This window comes from Sorex araneus, chromosome 2 (assembly GCF_027595985.1).
Source record: "Sorex araneus isolate mSorAra2 chromosome 2, mSorAra2.pri, whole genome shotgun sequence".
Classification (NCBI taxonomy): domain Eukaryota; kingdom Metazoa; phylum Chordata; class Mammalia; order Eulipotyphla; family Soricidae; genus Sorex; species Sorex araneus.
Genome location: NC_073303.1, coordinates 245,389,201 through 245,409,856, shown reverse-complemented (window position 1 = coordinate 245,409,856; position 20,656 = coordinate 245,389,201). Strand labels below are relative to the sequence as shown.

At 46.3% G+C, this 20,656-nt stretch overlaps 1 pseudogene; it reads right to left on the bottom strand.

Moving 5' to 3' along the window:
- Positions 1-11,956: 11,956 nt before the first annotated feature.
- Positions 11,957-19,444, bottom strand: LOC129401828 (protein Wiz-like; annotated as a pseudogene).
- Between the last annotated feature and the right edge of the window lie 1,212 nt (positions 19,445-20,656).

Here is a 20,656-nt window from a genome sequence, read left to right as displayed (position 1 = left end):
ATGAAGATACAAGACACACCGTTTCCCTTAAATCCAGACATCCCGATTAAAATAGAAAAAAAAAGTTGACATCAACGCACTAGAGTAGGGAAGCAAGCTGGCTCTGGGCTCCAGAATCATGACTAAGTTAAATCATTAAGTTAAAATAACCCAGTGAAATTCTAATAAACTGACAACGTTTTAATATGATGTCACTCAATTCCCCTCCCTACCCCCCCATGAAGTCGTCATAAACAAGAAATTGACAAACACGTCTCTGAATCAGAAATTTCTCAGGTTCTCGCTTTCTCAAATGGCAGGTGGGACACCGTTGGGTAGAGCATGACAAGAAAGATTACCCCAAAAAAAACTTTAATTAAATAAAATTTTTTTTTTAAAAAAAGAGGCTCCCTAACTCGGGGCATCGAGCACTGTGAACCAGACAGTTTTGAGCAGGAGATAATTGCTGGACAGGCGAGAAACGGGCATTTCACCCTGGGTTATCAGTTCCAAATCTGGCACCTGCCCCCCTCAGCAAAAGCATTTCAGACACACACCCCTCCCCGGGGAGACTCACCCTGACCCAAGGGTGGCTCTACCTGGACTTGGGGAGCAGGGTCAGGAGCTGTCAGAAGGAAACTCCCCGAGAGTTTCTCAGTGAAGACCCTAACCCAATCCCTAATGCCGGCGGTATAGACGCCTCTACCAACCGGGTCCACACCGCGTTGGTCACCAGCCACCAAATCCAACTCGCCCCCCAGAACTTCTCCCTTTCCTCCCCCTGGCCCACTTCAGGCGAGCGCAGCCCCCATCCTGCTGACCTCTCATCTGGGGATTCTTGGGATTCCTGGGAGGCTAGGGATGCTCGGGATTCACTGTGCAATTGCCTAGACCTCATCCTCTCGATTCAGAGCCCAAGACTAAACGGTTGGATAGAGAGACAGGAAATGATGCAAACCCTGCTCCAGGGCCAAAAAACACCAACGGACACGCCTCCTATTGGTCCACGTGGTGCCCCGCTTCTTTCGCATTGGCTGTTGCTAAGGCCCATCATCGCACGGACCAGTTTCTAGGGGCGGGCCAAAGGCACCTGCTCCTAAGCCAGGAAATCTTTCTGCTCCCACCACCAACTCTCACTGGGGCTGGCTCCAGCCACCAGCAACTCTTCTCTATCCTTAGAAGCTGACCGTTAGGCAACGGGCCCTGTGCTTCGTCATCGGAGCTAGTCCTCCAATGCCTGTTTGTAAGCCTTTCCGCATGTTTTGCAAAGCCCAGAACAAATACCCAGACCTTGGCTCTAACTCATTAGAGGGCCTCAGTGGAACCTGTATCCCAGAGTTTTAGGAAGAAAGATCAATCTTAGGACATTTGAAGTTTAAGTTTAACTAACAAGAGATCTGCTTAAGGTTCCATAAGATCCACCTGCCACTTTTGTATCTGGGGATTGATCACTTCCTCATTGAGGAACTTTCTACAAGACTTGCCGTGCACGTGGCCAGCCCGGGACTTTGAAGTTGGCATCGGGCACAGCGAGTGTTGATCTACCCGTTACAGACGTGGCTCCCCCAAACCCTGTGACCGCGGCTCAAATAATGAAGAATCTCAGACAACCCTGGTTTCCTCGTTTCTTTCCTTAGCATTTCTGGGTCTCGGATGCAGGCTGACAAAACAAAAGGTGACTGACAGTGACCGGAATTTTACATTCAAACTTATAGACACAGCGTCTCCATCTTTATTTTCTTTGATCTTGAAATCGTTTTCTTTTTCTTTTATTTATTTTTTTAATGAATCACCGTGAGATACAGTTACAGACTTACAAACTTTCATGATTACATCTTGATCTCGAATTCTTTTGAGGGGAATAGTGTGTGGTTTATCATACAACAGCTCTGGGCATGTTGTATGGTAATCCCTCAATGTAATACTCAGGAAGATTAAGGTGTTTTATAGGAGTGACTGAGAAGTTATGTATTTCTCAATATACATTCTGTTATTTTGTTCAGTTCAAATTGTTTGTCTTGGTTACAGTAGTGTCTCCAAGTTCTTATAAACCTGTTCCCTTTCCCAGGCAGTGAGGCAAGCCAGTAGCCCCCAGAAGGCTGATTGTTGGATCCCCCTCTGTCAATGCATTACCTAACAAGACTGAAATTTACTGCATCCCATCATATGGGATGCAGGGATTATGCTCAGATTAGTCGAATGTAAGGCAACCACTCTACCTGCTGTACTGTCACAATCCAATGACTATCATGTTGGATTTGAACTGGAAACTTCATTATCCTTCCATAACACAATAATTTGTATTTTTTTTCTACAGAGAAACCTGTCTCTGAGGGGCAATATGGTTTCCCTTCCACCTTTACAATTGCAGTCACAGACTGTCTTCAGTAAAAGTGGCAACGTCTTGGCATTTATGTGGTAAGAACTGGGGTAGAAATTTATTAATTTATTTATGTTTTTTATTGAGTCACAGTGCATTAGAGCATTACAAAATTGTCCGTGATTGTGTTTCAGTCTGCAATGTTCCAACACCCATCCCTCTACCAGTGTAATTTCCCAGCACCAGTGTCCCCAGGTTTCCCTCCCACCTCTTCAAGTTACCCCGACCCCAGCCTGTCTCTATGGCAGGCACCTCTCTTCTCTCTCTCTCTCTCTCTCTCTCTCTCTCTCTCCACTCATTTTCTACATTATGGCTTGTGATACATATGCTGAAAGGTTATCATTGATATCCCTTTACCTGCTTTCAACACTCAGCTCTTGTCCAGAGTGATAATTTCCAGCTAGTGTTGTCATAATGGATCCTCCTCTATCTTAACTACCATCCATTCCCCACACCACTGACCAACCATTGACCAGTCCTCCTGGTTTGAAACTTGTCCAATTATATTCAATTAAATTAGAGCAAGACCGTTTTACCCAGGAGGCATCTGGTCCTATTTTCCCAACTGCAGGCCTCAGGGCAGTTTAGCTTTTTTGATTTTCTTTTTCTCCCTGACCCCAGAGGGTCCTTCTAGATCTCAGAAACATAAGCACTGTTTTCCTCTGATTAGAGGCTATCAGTATGTGTTGGCCCCATGGAAAAAAAATAATGCCTGTAGATGTTACTGACAAAGGAATAAGAAAGATTGAGTACAATGTATACAGAAGTTTCAGGTCAGTGATGTTCCTCTATGATTATAATGATGGATAAATAATATGATATTCTCCAAACATCTAGAAAGTATAGCATCAAGAGTGAACCCTGGGACCAGAATGATATGGGTAGTGCGATTGTCTTGTATGTGGAAGATCTGGATTAGATCCCCAGTGTCCCATATGGTCCACTTGTGCACTGCCAGGAGTAATTCCTAAGGGCAGAGCTAAGAGTAACTCTTGAGCATTACCAGGTGTGACCTCGAAAAGCCAATAGTACTAATAATAATTATTAATAATAATAATGCCCATCATAACAACTTCAGAAATGTCTTAATGATTGTTAAATGAAGGTAGTCAGAAGAAGGATAAAGACAGGATGATATCAATTTTATGTGGCATTTAGAATAACTGAATGAGGAAATGCAATGTTTTAAAGAGGAGGATGCTCTAATCAACCTTAGCCTCAGTGTAGATGGATGAGAAGGGAAGAAAGAGTGGAGAGAAGGGAGAGAAAAGACAGATGAGAAGGAATGGGGGCCAGGTCTGGGATTCAGTTACAAAGTTGTCACTAAGGAAAGATAGAACCAAATATCCAAACCACAGTGTCAACAACACTGAAATCAAGAGACCTGAACTTTCACAACCAAACTTAGAAAGCTGCTTGTCCACAGAGCAGGGCTGGAGGTGGGTTGGGGATATGGGCAGGAACCTGAGAACGTTGGTGGGGGGACCTTGGCACTAGTGCTGGCGAAAGCTCAACTATGAATAACTTTGGAAATCATGGTGCTTTAATTTTTTTATTGTGTGATTGGAAAATAAATTTTAAAAAGAAAAGAAAAAGAAATGCCTTTGATGATTATAGTTCATGGAGAAGAAAGTCAACGAGGAGGGAGCACATCTAACTTAAACGCTTCTGCAGTGCCAAATTAAAACCCTCCCTCACTGAACAGGAGAAAATATCTGCACAGTATTCATGTGACAAAAACACAAATATCGAAGATGTGTGGACATTTGCAAAACTTAGCAACAAAATAATACACTCAGAACTTACACCTAGTTCTGTACTCAGGGATCACTCCTGCTGGGCTTCAGGGACCAGAAGTGATGCTGGGGATCAAACCCAGGCCAACCTGGGCAATATGCAAAGCAAGCTCCCTTCCCCCTGTCTCAGTAATCCAGGCCCTGCCCACATAACTTTAATGGATGGTATCAGGACCTCTGAGCCTGCCTGGAGTAATACCTGAGCAGAGCCAAGTGTACCCCTCTCCCCCAAAAAGAAAACAAAAACAAAAACAAAACAACAACAGCAAAAACATATCTTCCCCCTTTTTACCATTCCTTTTTCCTGGGTCTCTTGTTTCTTTTGATCTTGTTGCACAGATCTCTCAGGCTACCTACCTTCAGATGGATCCAATCAGCCTTACTTAGCCTAGAGCAGGCAAACCTCACTCAACTTTGACCCCTCAACCTGCCAGGAGAAATCTCTGAGCATAGCAAAGTGTGGCCCAGTTCCTCAAAAAAGAAATACAAATGGCCAAAAGGCACATGAAAAAATGCTCCACATTGTTAGTCACCAGGGAGATGCAAATCAAAACAACAATGAGATATCATCTCACACCACAGAGACTGGCACACAATCAAAAGAACAAAAGCAAACAGTGCTGGTATGGATGTGGGTACAAAGGGACGCTCCTTCACTGTTGGTGGGAATGCCGACTGGTCCAGCCTTTCCGGAAAACTACATGGACAGTCAAAAACTAGAAATTGAACTTCTATATGACCTCACAATATCACTTCTGGGACTATATCCCGAGGATACAAAAAAAAGCACAGTAGAAATGACATCTGTACCTATATATTCATTGCAGCACTGTTCATAATAGCCAAAATCTGCAAACAACCTGAGTGCCCTAAAACAGATGACTGGTTAAAGAAACTTTGGCATATCTACACAATGTAATACTTACTATGCGGCTGTTTGGAGAGATGAAGTCATAAAATTTGCTTATAAATGGATAGACTTGGAGCGTATCATGCTAAGTGAAATGAGTCAGAAAGAGAGGGACAGACATAGAAGGACTGCACTCATTTGTGGAGTGTAGAATAACATCACATGAGGCTGACACCCAGGACAGTAGACACAAGGGCCAGAAGGATTGCTCCATAGCTGGAAGACTGCTTCATGAGCGGAGGGGAGAAGGCAGATGGAATAGAGAAGGGATAATTAAGAAAATGATGGCTGGAGGAACCAGTTGGGATGGGAGATGCAAGTTGAAAGTAGATAATGGACCAAACATGATGACCTCTCAGTGTCTGTGTTGCAAGCCATAATGCCCAAAAGGAGAAAGAGAGTATGGGGAATATTGTCTGCCATGGAGGCAGAGGGAGGATGGGAAGGGGGGGGTATCAGGGATATAGGTGGTGGGTAATGTGCACTGGTGGAGGGATGGGTGTTTGATCACTGTGTGATTGGAACCCAAACATGAAAGCTGGTAACTATCTCATGGTGACTCAATAAAATAAAAAAAGTGTGGCCCAGAAAACAAAATGAAGCAGAACAAAAGAAAACAAAAAAAAATTTAAAAAAAAACATAACATCTACACAGTGGAATACTGTGCAGCTCTTAGGAAGTTGAAGTCATGAAATTTACTTCTAAGTGGATAGTCATGGAGAGTATCATGCTATGTGAAATGAGTCAGAAAGAGAGGGACAGACACAGAATGACTGCACTCATTTGTGGAATATAACATAACACAATATGAGACTGACACCCAAGGACAGTAAAGACAAGCACCAGGAAGATTGTTCCATAGATAAAAACCTGCATCATGAACTAGGGGAGAAGGCAGCTGGAATGAAGAAGGGATCACTAAGCTAATGAGAGTTGGAGGGGTTGTTCGGGGTGGGAGATGTGTGCTGAAAGTAGATAAAGGACCAAACGTGATAGCATCTCAGTCTCTATATTGCAAACCAGAATACCCAAAAGTAGAGAGAAAGAGAGAGTATGAGGGAAATTGTCTGCCATAGAGCATAGGTAGGGGTGGGTTGGGGGGAGGGTAGGTACTGGGGACATTGGTGGTGGAAAATGAGCACCGGTGGAGAGACGGGTTTTTGATCATTGTATGACTGAACTCAAACATGAAAACTTTGTAACTGGAGCTCACGGTGATTTCAATTAAGAATAATAATAATAACAAATAAATAAATAAAAACCAACATACCTTCCCATTTTCACCTCCCCTCTTTCCTTGTTTAAAGACTGATGAGAGTCGGTCCCTTCCTACAAGCTTGTGTGACGTCACTGAGGAGCAGCTCATGAGAGGTTCCGCTCTACTCAGTGTAGCCTCTCACCACCAGTCATGAATTGCAGGAGTGTAAGTACACGGTTGGGGTGCTGGGATTTTATTTTTTTGAATCTCATTTTCCTTGAGCAAGATTCAGTTCCTTTATTTTAGTTTTGTTTTTAGTTGGGGAGTCACACCTAGTGATGTTCAGGACTCACTTCTGACTCTGCACTCAGGAATTCCTCCTGGCATTTCTTAGAATGTTGAGGATCAAACCCAGGTCGGTCACATGCCAGAGAAGCGCCTTACTCACTGCACTATCTCTCCAGCCCCTGAAAGCCTGGTTTTTATCTGAGGTGAACTGGAATGAAGAAGCCATTCAGACGGACACACCAACCAACATCCCTCCTCTGCTGGAAGGTCACTCTCCAAATGTGCTTACTTCATGCCCTCATCCCCTCTGAGTTTCTGTTAAAACCTTAGCTTTTAAAAATTATTTATTTATTTATTTATGTTTAGGTTTGGAGGGATCACAACCAGCGGTGCTCAGGACTTATTACTGGTTCTGTGCTTATACCTGGCAGTGCTCAAGGGACCTCATGGGGTGGCAGGGATCAAACCCAGGTCAGCTTCCAAATGCCCTCCCCACAGTACTTTTGCTCACTTATGGTGCCCCACATCTCACCTTTGAAATATGACACTTCCAACTTCCTATTTAAAATAAATATTCTTGGGGCTGGAGTGAGAGCACAGCAGGTAGGGTGTTTGCCTTGCACGCAGCGCCCCGGGTTTAAATCCTAGCATCCCACATGGTCCCCTGAGCACTGCCAGGAGTAATTCCTGAGTGCAGAGCCAGAAGTAACTCCTGTACATGGCCAGGTGTGACCCAAAAAGCAAAAAATAAATAAATAAATAAAAAATAAAATAAACATTCTGTTACTAGATCACAAACCTTTTCACAGTGCACTTAACTTCTAAAATGCTACATAATATAACTTTTTCACTTAAAATATGAACTAACAGGTTTTAATAATCTCTTTTGCACATATATGCAAGGCCAAATTGTTTTGGAGGGACCACACTCAATAGTGATCATTACTACTGTCTCTGCACTCAGGAATTAACTCCTGGCGATGCTTGTGGAACCATATGGGATGCCAGGAATAGAATCTGGGTCCAGGGCATGCAAAGCAAGTGCCCTATCTATCCACTGTACTATATCTCTCTAGCCCCTACATGGGAAATTAATAACATTGACAGCTCATCAATAATATTTAGCTTAGGAATTTTCAATAACTTCTGACAGTTGCATATTAAAAAACGTTCACAAATCTGTTGTCAAATGATTAAGTATCTCCTGATCAAAATATGTAAAGACGGCAGGAGCGATAGTACAGCTGGGAGGGCACTTGCCTTGTGTGTGGCCAACCTGGGTTCAAACACCAGCATCCTCTATGGTCCCCCAAGCCTGCCAGGAGTGATCCATGAGTACAGACCAGGAGTAAGCCCTGAGCACAACCAGGTGTGACCCACAAAACAAACAAACAAAACCTTGTTTAAAGAATGGATAAACAGGAAAGAGTCTGCTCTACACCTAAGAAGTCACAGTATTAGACGTGAAATTTGCCACAGAATACTATGCAGATAAGTCTGTTTGCCTTGCATGCAGCTGACCTGAGTTCGATTCCCAGCATCCCATATGGTCCCCTGAGCTTGCCAGGAGTGATTCCTGAGTGCAAAGCCAGGAAAAACCCCTCTGCATCGCCGGGTGTGACCCAAAAAGCAAAAAAAAAAATTGTAAGAGAAGTATGAAACCAGCAATTATCTCAAGCTTTATTCTACATGCATTTCACTGCTTCATTCACTATAAAATAGAATTATTTGTCCATTGCACTATTACCAAAGATAGAAGGCAGAGATTAAAGTGTTTTCACTTTCAAAGGATGTTTCTTTGGATCCTTAGTATGGTCTGGCAATGGGAGAATGAGTCACAGTCCAGCGGGTAGGGTGTTCACACCTTGCAGGAGGGTAATGCAGGTTCGATCCATGGCATCCCATTGGTCCCTTGAGCTCTGCCATTCCTGAGTGCAGAGCCAGAAGAAACCCCTGAGCATCATCAGGTGTGACCCCAAACTAGCCAAAAATCACTGTATCACTGTATCACTGTCATCCCTTTGTTCATTAATTTGCTCCAGCGGGCACCAGTAATGTCTCCATCGCCAGACTTGTTATTGTTTTGGGCATATCAAATACACTACGGGGAGCTTGCCAGGCTCTGCTGTGTGGGCGAAATACTCTCTGTAGCTTGCCGGAATCTCTGAGAGGGATGGAGGAATTGAACCCAGGTTGGCCGTGTGCAAGGTTGATAGTTTTTATCCTTAAGATTTATCATTTATTCTTGCTGAAAGTAGACTATACACCAAACGTAATGGCCACTTACCACCTGTATTGCAAACTATAGCACACAAAAGGAGAGAGAGAGAAAATGGGAATGTGTTTGCCACAGAGGCAGGGGTCAGGGGGATAGGGTGGGGATAGCCGGAGGGGTACTGAGAACATTGGTGGTGGAGAATGGGCACTGGTGGAGGGATGGGTACTCGATCATTGTATGACTGAAACTCAAACATAAAAGCTTTGTAAGTCTGTAACTATATCTCAAGGTGATTCATTAATTTTTTTTAATTTTAAAAAGAAATTATCATTTATAATTCTTCTTTTCCTAAGTCAGTTCAGACTTGGTTGTTCCACAATAAATCCCAAATTGAGAGAAGCCTTAGAGAAAAACAATTACTCTCCAAAAGTTGTCAGAGCTATTTGATCAGCTCAGAGACCTTTGGATTTCTCTGCGAGTAGCCAATTATGCCCAAGTTTGTTTTCTGCTCTGCTCTTGCAGGACTCCGAAGACTCGGGCTGACGTAATGGGAAAGTTTCTGAAGTGAACACCTGAGAGGGACTTGCATTAAAAACTTTTCTAAATTGATCCATTTGCGGCTCAGACAGTAATTTGTGAGTCCATGGGCACATCAGAAAGTTTGCTGAGCTCCAAGTGACAGGGTCTCTGGGGACCAAGTCACTGGTGTTTTTATAGCCCTGGATTTACACACAGGCATTCACCCGCAGCCTGGCAGAGGGTCCCGTCAACTTTGCCAGCCTCAGACTCAGTAAGTACCTCCTGTCTCTGCTCCTGCTCAAAAGAAGAAACAGGGATTTTTCTTTAGAAAATTTTTTTCCCTGGGGCTGGAGAGATAGTGCAGTGGGTAGGGAGTTTGCCTTGGACACAGCTGACCCGGGTTCCAACATCCCCGACATTCCATAGGGTCCCTCGAGCACTGCCAGGAGTATTTCCTTAATGCCGAGCCAGGAGTAACCCGAGTATCACAAGGGGTGACCCAAAATGGCAAGAAATAAAAAATAGAAGGAGAATTTATTTTTCCTGATCCTGTTTTTGTGGGACACGCTTTCTAATGCTAAGCTCACCTGAGTTCCTATACTCACAGTCCTTTATACTCATGATATTCTGGAGGATATTTCTTCTTTGTTTTCTTTTTTGCTGAGTAACACCAAGTGATGCTGAGGGGTTACTCCTGCCTCTGCAAGCAGGAATTACTCCTGGTGGTGCTCAGGGGACCCTAAGGGATGGTAACTGGTCAGCTGTGTGCAAGGCAAGCAGGAATTACTGTGGTCATGCTCAGGGGATATTGGGGATGGAATCCTGGTGGACTGCATGAAAGGCAAGTGCACTATCACTCCAGCCCCATCAATTTATTATTTTCTTCTCTGCAGTTTCAACCATATATTTTATTATGCTTTGTATTCTATTGTTCTTTCCATTTTATTTAACTTTGGTTGTTTGCGGGCCACACCAGCGGTGCCTAGGACTTACTCCTGATTCTGTGCTCAGGGTTCACTCCTGGTGGGTTCCGAGGACCTTACAATGCCGGTCCCATTGTAATCCCAAAAAAAAACCACGAGCAAGGCTGCACCCTATGCATTGGACTATCACTCTGGCCCCCTTGATTGCTCTTAATCTGCATTTTTAGTTAAAAGTATTTTTTTTAAACTTTATGGTGGCCAAAACTAGTTCTTAGAGTAACACATAGACCAATTCACTAAGAATATTTAGATTCGGTCATCACTTTTACAGCAACTCTGTTCTCCTTTCCACTCTGATTAAACTTTGTTTTCTGAGTTCAGTGCACATCTTTATGCATTTCTCATTGTTAACTTTTCTCCCAGTGCCTTTTTTCATACATTTTTCCTTAGATCCTATAATCTAATAACCAAAATTTTAGAACTGTTGAGACTAAGACTGAAGCCACAGTGCAGCAGGAAGGACGCAGCTGACCCAGGTTCAATCCCCGAATCCCACAGGGTCACCGAGACACCAGGATTGATCCCTAAGTGCAGAGCCAGGAGTAAGTCCTGAGCACTGCCAAGTGTGGCAAAACAAACAGAGAGTATTCGGAATACCTTATCTAATTCAGCTTAATTAATTAATTTTAGGGTTGTTTGAGGTTTATTTTAATATATTTTAGAGTTTTTAATTTTGGTGAGAATTTTCTACTACAATACCAAATGTTCTAATTCATCAATGATTTATGTATTCAAAGTTTTTTTCTGCCTTACAAAAACATCTACGAGTTTAAAAAATTTTGACCAAGAATTTCTTTCATCAATTGATATTATTTTTTTCAATTAGAATATTTTATCGGAGAAATAATGTTGAAAATCCTTTAACTTTGCAACTATTTTGTGAATTGTGTTATCATAATATTTTTGAAGGTTTTAATTATTAGCCAGTGTAGATCATTCATTGATAGTGAATCAAGAAATCTAATAATTTTAAATTTTCAATATTTATCTTATTTCTTTATTATATGATGAAGATATAATGGAATAAAGTGAATTTACGATAGTTGATATGTTCATACTTTTATTTATTCTCTACACAAAACGCGTTTTTAAAACAGTGATGAGCTATACATAGAAAGAAAGCAACAGAGAAAAGTGGGGAGGGTGGGCGTGGGGGAGCCCACCGCAACCCCTCCAGCCCAAGCCCCAAGGCTGGGGCACTTGACCTGGCAGGGGGCAGCTGTCAGCTCTGAGCTCTTCCTGCTGGGGAAGCCCCTGGGGGGCGTGGCCAGCAAGGGTTTCCATGGCCTCATGGCTTAGTCCGGGCTCCCGGCCTCCCCTGAGCAAGCACCGTGGAGGGACTTGGTCTGGTCGCTCGACTCGGGAACTGGGGGGCTCCGCAGATCCCAGGTCTCACGAGGTGCGTGCGTGCAGGTGTCCGGAGTGAGTAGGTCCACGGGGACAGGAGTGAGCCAGGACAGGGGGTCTTTGGGGGCTCTGGGAATGGCCATCGAAGGCAAGCGCAACCCCCTGGCTGCCCCCCAAGGCCAGGGAACCCCCCAGGTCCCAAGTGCTCTGCTGGGGGGAGGGTGTCCCGGCTGCAGTGTGCCCGGCCCCCTGGGGACGGTTGGAGGCTCTGGCTTGCTCCTCTGGAAACGGAAAGGAAAGAGGGAGGAGAGGGTGCAGGAGGGTGTGGACTGCGCGCATCAGGGCGCCTCGGCCACGGCCGTCTGTGCCTGCGGGGCGGGGGGCTCTTCGGGAGGGGCGTCCACTCTGGAGAAGCTCCTGTCCAGGATGCGCCGCGGCAAGTGCCGCGCCCCCTCCTCCTGGGTGGACAGCGGCCCCCGGAACTGCCCCTCGCAGAACCCGCCCCCGAGGGGACAGACGTTGCCCGCGGACTTGACGAGTGACGTCTGAGGGGGTCGTGGCCCCGGGGAGGGGCCGGCCGGACCCGGGGAGGGGGCTGCCGACCTCCTCTCGCTTCTGTCGCAGACCGCCAGCGTCCTCCCCGCCCGGGCCCCAGAGGCGCTGGCCGGGCGCGCTTGCCGGCGCTCACACTCGCTGCTCGGCCGCTGGTGCTCCTCGGCCTTCCCCGTGCCTGGAGGGCCGAGGCCAGAGGCCGCTCGCTGCCACCAGCCGCGCGCCCAGCTCCAGCCCCGGCTCCCACAGGCGCTGCGCCCCCCACAGCCAGGCCACCGGGGCCACCCAGAGGCGGCCGCTCGTCACCCTCACGCCTGTGGCCGGCACCGCGGAGCTTCCTGGTGCAGGGACGGCCGCCCCGGATGGAGCTGCGATGGGCGCCCACCTTTGGGGGCCGCCGCTTGGTCCCCTCGCTCAGCGTCTCCATGGGGGCCTCATTCCCGCACCGCTCGGTCACCCCAAACTGCCGAGGCCGCCAGCGCCTTGCGGGTCTCAGAGTCGAGGCCGCGCAGCTCGCAGCAGGCGCCGGTGGGCGAGGGGGCGGCCTTGGCCGTGAAGGGCAGCTCGGTCTGGTGCGGGTCTTGGCCGTCACCTCAGGGGCGGGCGGGGGTCCTCCCGCAGGGGCCGCTTGGGGGCCACGGAGCCTCGGGAGCCGCCGGCTGCCGCCTTGGCCCGGCTGAGGGGCGCCAGGATGAGCCCGCGGGGGGTGCGGCCCCGCCCAGCGCCCGGGGTGCCCGGCCGGCCCGCCGTGGGCACCAGCGGCAGGGCACTCTGCACGGCCCGGCCACCCGGGGAGGCCCGTCCTCCACCAGCGCAGGGGCAGGTCCCCGGCCCGCGGCTCCTTCTTGACGAGGCGCGGCTGGGGCTTCTGTCTGAGGGTCTCCCGCAGGGTGTCGGTGGGCGAGCAGGCGACAGACACTCGGTGACGCCCATCTGGCGCAGGGGCGAGCGTGCGCGGCCCGACAGGCCCCTGCGGTGCTTGAAGAACTCAGGGCAGAACTCACAGTGGATGTCGCGCCCAGGCTTGGGGCCTGAGGCCGGCGCGGGCGCGGGCGCGGGCCCCGGCTCAGGCTCGGCCTTTGGCCCCTCCCGCGGGCTCTGAGGACTCGGGCTGGGGCGCCCCCGCCGGCGCGCGCTCCCAGCGCCCAACGCGCGCGGCCCCGCCGTTCGCTTTTGTCACTTGGTGGGGAGATCTGTTTATACTTAAGATCTGAAATGATAAGTTTGGCACCTTTTAGATTTGTTAGAATAACCTTGAATCAATTAGCTCTCCCTTAGGGGCTGGAGCAATAGCACAGCGGGTGGGGTGTTTGCCTTGCACGCTGCCGATCCAGGTTTGATTCCCTGTATCCCATTGGGTCCCCTGAGCACTGTCAGGAGTCATTCCTGAGTGCAGAGCCAGGTGTGACCCAAAAAAGAAAAAAAATCATTCTCCCTTTATTTATAATTTGCATACACAAGATATTTTTGTTTCAACTTGGAGCCACACCCAGTGGTGCTCAGTGCTTACTCCTGACTTTGAACTCAGGAATTACTCCAGGTGGGGTTCGGGATCGTAAGGGATGCCAAGGATCAAACCCTATCAGCTGCGTGTCAGCCAAGCTCCCTCCCGGGACGCTGTGTTATCACTCTAATCCCATGTGAGATGATTGCTTGGTTGGTTGGATTTGCTTTTTGGCTCTCACCTGGCAATGTTCAGGGGATACTCTTGACTCTGCACTCAGGAATTACTCTTCGGGGTGCTGAGGGACCGTATGAAATGTCGGTATCAAACAGGTCAGATGCAAGCAAGGTAAACACCCTCCCGGCTCTACTCTCACTCCAGCCCCATGAATGAGATTTTTCAAGGAGAGAGCTGCCTGTCTCACTTGTCCTTTGGTAATCTGACTTATTTTGCCAAATGTTAAGTCTGCACTGCACTGTAGCACTGTCATCCTGTTGTTCATGATTTGCTCAATTGGGCGCCAGTAACGCCTCCATTTGTCTCTGTCTCATGCTAGTTAGTGTACCCCAATGCCATCTGCTGGCTCCAGGAACATGAAGTGAGGCCCGTTATTGTTCCTGGTTTTGGCATATCGAATACGCCAAGGGTATTACAGGCTCTGCCATAATGTTAAGTCTATTCTGTTAATGTTTCCTAAAGTGATAATATTCTACCATGTTTGTGAATTCCCTAATGGGCTTATGCTCTTTGCCTTATGCTCCTTATTGCTTTTAGGCCACACCGGCTGTGCTCAAGGCTTACTCCTTGCTCTGTGTCGGGAATCACTTCAGCTGGGGCTCAGAGGATATGTGGTACCAAGGGATCGAACCCAAGACAGCCGTGTTCAAGGCAAGTGTCCTCACTGCTGTGCTATTGCTCCAGGCCATTTTTTTTTTTTTTTTGCTTTTTGGTCACACCCGACAATGCACAGGGTTCACTCCTGGCTCTGCACTCAGGAACCACCCCTAATGGTGCTCAGGGGACCCTATGGGATGCTGGGAATCGAACCCAGGTTGGCCTCGTGCAAGGCAAATGCCCTACCAACTGTGCAATTGCTCCAGTCCCATGAAACCAATTCTTCTTAAAATAATCCTTTTGCTTGTTTCACTCATGGCTGTCCCTACATGGGAAATATTGTGAAACTTTTGCTGAGTATCACCAGGGGTTGAAAATAAAGAAAAAAAATTGTCATTAGCATCAGAATAAAATAAACTTATTTCTTTTTTTTTTTATTTTCCACCTTGGTGATACTCAGGGATTACTACTGACCCTGTAGTCAGGAATTACTCCCAGTAGTTTCCAGGGAACCATATGGAATGCCAGCGATTGAACCCCAGCTGGCCCCATGGGAAGCAAATGTCTAGCTATTGTACTAAGGCTTCAACCCTAACCACAAATTTCTATAAAATAAGCCGAATAAGAATGTGTGACGACGGCCAGAACCTGAGTAAGAAGTGAGAATAAATGTGAGAGGATGAGGGGGTGGGTACTGAAAATGGCTTTCCTCAGCATCGCACCACCAAAATGGAGCAGGGCTTGGGTTAGGCAGTGCCACCGCGATTAGCATCTATGGAGGGAAGACAGTGATTTGGGCTCAATTAACTTTTCTGCAGGGAACGCGACAGAGGTTGTAAGTGGATGACAAGTGTTTCAAAATGAGTGAGTGAAAATCGACAGGAAGTTGGCTCATGATCAAGGGGAGCACTCCAATCCTTGGGTGCGGTATTTAAGGAGCAGGAAGGAGAGAGACCCACACACACACAACAAATTTCTTTATGTGTGTGTGTGTTAATTGAATCACTGTGAGATATAGTAACAAGCTTTCCTGAGGGAGTTACAGTCATACAATGATCCAACACCCACTCCTCAACCAGTGTACATTTCCCACCACCAATATGCCCAGTATCCCTCCTGCTAAGGGTCCACTTGTGCCTGCATCTATGGCAGGCACTTTTCTTTCTTTCTTTCTTTCTTTTTATTTATTTATTTTTAAATTTTTTAAAGTTTTTTAATTAGTGAGTCACAGTGAGGGTACAGTTACAGATTCACACATCCTTGTGCTTGTTTTTCCTTCATGCAATGTTTGAGAGCCCAGTGTCCATTCTCCATCATCAATGAACCAATGTATCCCTCCCACCCTCCAAATCCCATCCCCCCACCCCACCCTACCTCTGTGGCGGGGCATTCCAACTTGATCTCTGTCTTTTCTTTTGGGTGTTGTGGTTTGCAATAGGGGTATTGAGTGGTCATCCTCTTCAGTCTCTAGTCTACTTTCAGCACGCATCTTCCTTCCCGTGCAGGATCTCCAATCACATATTACTTGGTGTTCCCTTCTCTATCTGGGAAGACTTTCCCCCAGCGTGTGAGGCCATCATCCAAGCTATGGAGCTAACCTCCTGGTATTATATACTACTACTCTTGGGTATTAGTCTCCTACTCTGTTGTTCTATATTCCACAGATGAGTGCAATCTTTCTATGTCTGTCCCTCTCTTTCTGGCTCATTTCACTTAGCATGATACTTTCCATGTTGATCCACTTATATGCAAAGTTCATGACTTCATCCTTTCTAACAGCCGCATAGTATTCCATTGTATAGATGTACCAAAGTTTCTTTAACCAGTCATCTGTTCTCAGGCACTCTGGTTTTTTCCAGATTCTGGCTAAACAGTGCTGGCAGGCACTTATCTTCTTTCTCTCTCTGTCTCTGTCTCTGAATCTCTATGTCTCTGCCTATCTCTGTTTATCTGTCAGTCTCTGTCTCTGTCTCTCCACCTTTCTCTTTTTGGGCATTGCAGCTTGCAATACAGATATTGAGAGTCTATCATGTTTGGCCATTTACCCACTCTCAGCACACATCTCCCATCCAGAGCAATCTGTTCCAACCATCGTTGTCAATAGTGGGTCCTGCTCTAAACCAACGGCCTCTCCTCCAACCCTAAGACAGGCTTCCAATCACGAACCAACCCTCCTGGCCCTTGTTTCTACTGTCCAGGGTCGTTAAGCTTATACTATATTGTAAAATAACACGCAACCCGGAGATTCTTCTTGCAGCGATTTATTAAGAAACCTTCTCATGCAAATGGAAAGGAGGACAAATGAAGGAAGAAGAACCAGGGGGGCACCCACTAGCTAAGCAGCTTCCCTCCTTATATACCTCTCGCTGTTTGTTTACGCCCAAGTGTCTGCAGCTGATAGGCTAGTTATACCTTGTGGGCGTGACAGGACATCCTGTTTTCTTACACCTTGTGGGCGTGACAGGACATCCTGTTTTTCAAAGCACGGTGAAATTAACAAGAACAGGTGTTATTTACGAAGAACGGTGCAATTTACAAGCACAGTGCAACTGTTGTTACAAAGCATGGTCCCGTGGAGGCTCTCCACACTATATGGGTTTGTTTTAATCCCACAAATGAGTGCATTTTATGTCTGTCCATCTCCTTCTGACTTATTTCACTCTGAATGATATTCTCCATGTCCATGTATTTATAAGCGAATTGCACAGCACCATTTTTTCTAACAGCTGTATGATATGTAAATCACTTCTGGCTCTTCACCCTGCCCCAACCTGAAGTCCAGCCCCTGCACAAGAGAAAATTGGATCCTTGGAGTTTTGCCCCTGAATTGCCTCCCTGGGGTTTGTTTTGAGGGGCCATACCCGACAATGCTCAGGGCTTACTCCTGACTGCACTCAAAAATCACTCCTGGCAGTGCTGGGGGCACCACTTGGGATGTGGGAGATTGAGAACCCGGGTTGGCTGCATGGAAGGCAAATGCTCTACCCCAAGAAAGGGTTCTTGAGAAGCTCTAACTCATGGTAGAGAAGTAAATGAAGATAATGTCCAGGAAAGATATTGAGACCTTCACTGAACCAAAGTACCTATGAGTTCATGGACACTGCAAGAGGCCTGGGTAAGGAATAGTGAGAGGTGGGAAATTCACCCCCTAACAGGAACCCCAAGGTCGGGATAGTCCCTGAGGAAAATAAGTTTAGACTAGAGGGAAGCAGACAGGCATGTCCAGGCCAGAATAGAATAGCAAATTGTCACGTAATCTATCCGTTAAGGGTGCAGCTGATTCTCCGTTTGAAATATCCAGGTTCATGCACCCCTTAATTGTGCCATGTCTACTCACAGGGCTGAACGTGTCTGTCAACTTCAACAGTGGCTCACATGACGGGAACCAGGATGCTGGAGCGATATGGATGAATAAGTGGCCATTCTGTGTGCTATCTATTTGGGTTGCTATAGCTATCTATTTGGGTTGGTATAGCTTTACGTGATGCTAGAGCTTGGACACTTCTGATGTGTATTCCATTCTGTGTGACCGATCTTGCTGGTCAGAGTTCTCAAATCAAACCGTTTTGGAGCACTGGAGGTAATGATACAAAAGATTCAGAAGAGAAATCTACAGAATCTGATGGTCCTGTGACTCTCTGAGACAGGATCTGGGTAGAGGCCAGAATGATTTCATGTAAAATGGAGATCCAATACTATCATTTAAAAGACTAGAATTAGGCCAGAGCAAACGTTCATTGGCTAGGGCATTTGACTGGCATGTGCCCAACAAGGGTTCGATCCCTGGCACCCCATATGGTGCCCTGAACACCAAGAGAGGTAACTCCTGAGTGCAGAGCCAGAAATAATCCATGAGCATTCCTGGGTGCCTGGGTGTGACCCAAAAAGCCAAAGGAAAAATGTAAAAAGACCCGATTATCAGTTTCTAGGAAATATTATGGAAACACATGAAAGCTGTCAAGTTAAATAGAACCAATCTAAGCTACATATGACTTAAATATAATCTATAGGATATAAAATATATAATTGATTAAAAAATTGCTCAACAAGATACTAACTTTAGGAGCAGGAGCAATAGCACAGCAGGTAGGTCCTTTGCCTTACGCGCAGCTGACCCAGATTCGATTCCCAGCATCCCGTATGGTCCCCCAACACTACCAGGAGTAATTCCAGAGTGCAGAGCAGGAGCAACCCCTGTGCACCACTGGGTGTGACCCAAAAAGCAAAAGAAATAAAAAGATACTAACTTTACTTCTCTGGAAATAGCCAACCAACTGGAATAGCTTTACAAAAATGGAAACAACAGGAGTCAGAGATAGTACAGTGTGGAGGGTGCCTGCCTTGCACATGGCAGACCCGGGTTCGATCCTCTACATCTCCTAGGGTCCTCCACGCGTACCAGGAGTGATCCCTGAGTGCAGAGCCAGGAGGAATCGATGTGTAATTCTGGTTGTGACTAAAACACAAAACAAATAGAAGCAATAATTCCTCCTAAATGATGTTGATAACTCTTTAAAAATTCTTTTCGCATTAATTCTTCATTTTATGAAAAATGACAGCGCTTTTACACATTCTACTGACATAATGGGTTAGTCACATTCACACCAGCATACCAACCAATCTGCTATTTATACTTTGTCTAGGTCCTCATCCAATGAACAAGAAAGCGATGGACACAGTAACTCTACAAGATACGGTTTGGGGAATGTTATTTTCCTTCCAATTCATGATAGGTTTTATTGGAAATTCATTGTTGCTTATGCTATATGTCAAAACCTTTCTGCAAAGAAATAAACCAATAGATTGGATATTTACCCACTTAACTTTTGCCAATATGATGACAATTTTATTTGCCGGGATTCCGGAATTAATCTCTTTCTTTGGAATAAGAAACTTTCTGAACGACGCTGGTTGTCAGGCAATTTTATTCTTTTACCGAGTGGGCCGGGGTCTTTCCATCTGTACCACATCTTTCCTCAGTGTGTTCCAAGCCATCGTGATCACCAACAATCATGCTCAGTGGGCGTGGTTCAAATCAAACATCTACACATGCATTTCTTCTGCCTTCCTCTTTTTCTGGGTACTCAACATGCTGATCTATGTATGGGTTATCTTGACAGTGAAGGCCCCATTCAACATTACTGGAACTGAAGACTTTTATAACCAAAACTACTGTATAGCACGTGATGCTGAGAGGAATGGAGTGTTTGCATTCCAGGGAGTAATGACTATAAGAGACCTGCTGTGTGTGCTCCTCATGATCTGGACCAGCGGGCACCTGGTAAAGTTCCTCTTCAACCACCGCAAGAATGTCCAGCACATCCATAGGTATAGTCTCTGCCCACAGTCCTCTCTAGAGATCAAGGTCACCCACACCATCCTAGTCCACGTGAGCTGCTTTGCTTCTTTTTACTGTATCAACTGCTGCCTTACCGTTTATGTATCACACCGTCATGATATAAGAAGGTTAGGAAACATCGCTGTTTTTGTGTCTTCCTGCTATCCAATGATCTGTCCTGCCTTGCTGATAAAAAACCTTCGAGGCCCCTTCCTGAACTGCACCGTTGGAAAGATGAGGAAATCTTCTTTACAAACCACTGCCGTCAGAGACTTGAAAACTCTCATACCAGCTGTGACACAAAGTTCTCAGGACAGAAAAATTCCCCTGCAAAGGTTAAGTGGTGGGGGTTTGGAGAGATAGCCCAATGGGTAGGGCACTTGCCTTGCATATACCCTGCACAGGGCCAGGAGTGATTCCTGTGCATCAACAGTGTGACCAGGGATTTCAAAAAAAGGAGGGGGGAATGTGATGTAAAATGAAAGAAAATAACATTTTTTAAATTATTTAATCACTATGAGATATTAACAAAGCCTTACATGATTAAGTTTCAGTCATACAATGTTTCAACACCCAACTACTCCCCTTCCAGTGTATATTCCCCACCACCAATATCCCCAGTATCTCTCCTGCCACTGCCCCCTAGCCTGCCTCTATGCCAGGCTCTCTCCTCTCTCTCTCTCTCTCTCTCTCTCTCTCTCTCTCTCTCTCTCTCTCTCTCTCTCTCTCTCTCTCTCTCTCTCTCTCCCTCTCTCCCTCTCTCTCCCTCTCTCTCCCTCTCCCCACGTCCTCCGCCCTTTCGGGCATTATCATTTCCCATATAGATACTGAGGGGCCATTATGTTTGGTTGTTTGCCCACTCTCAGTAC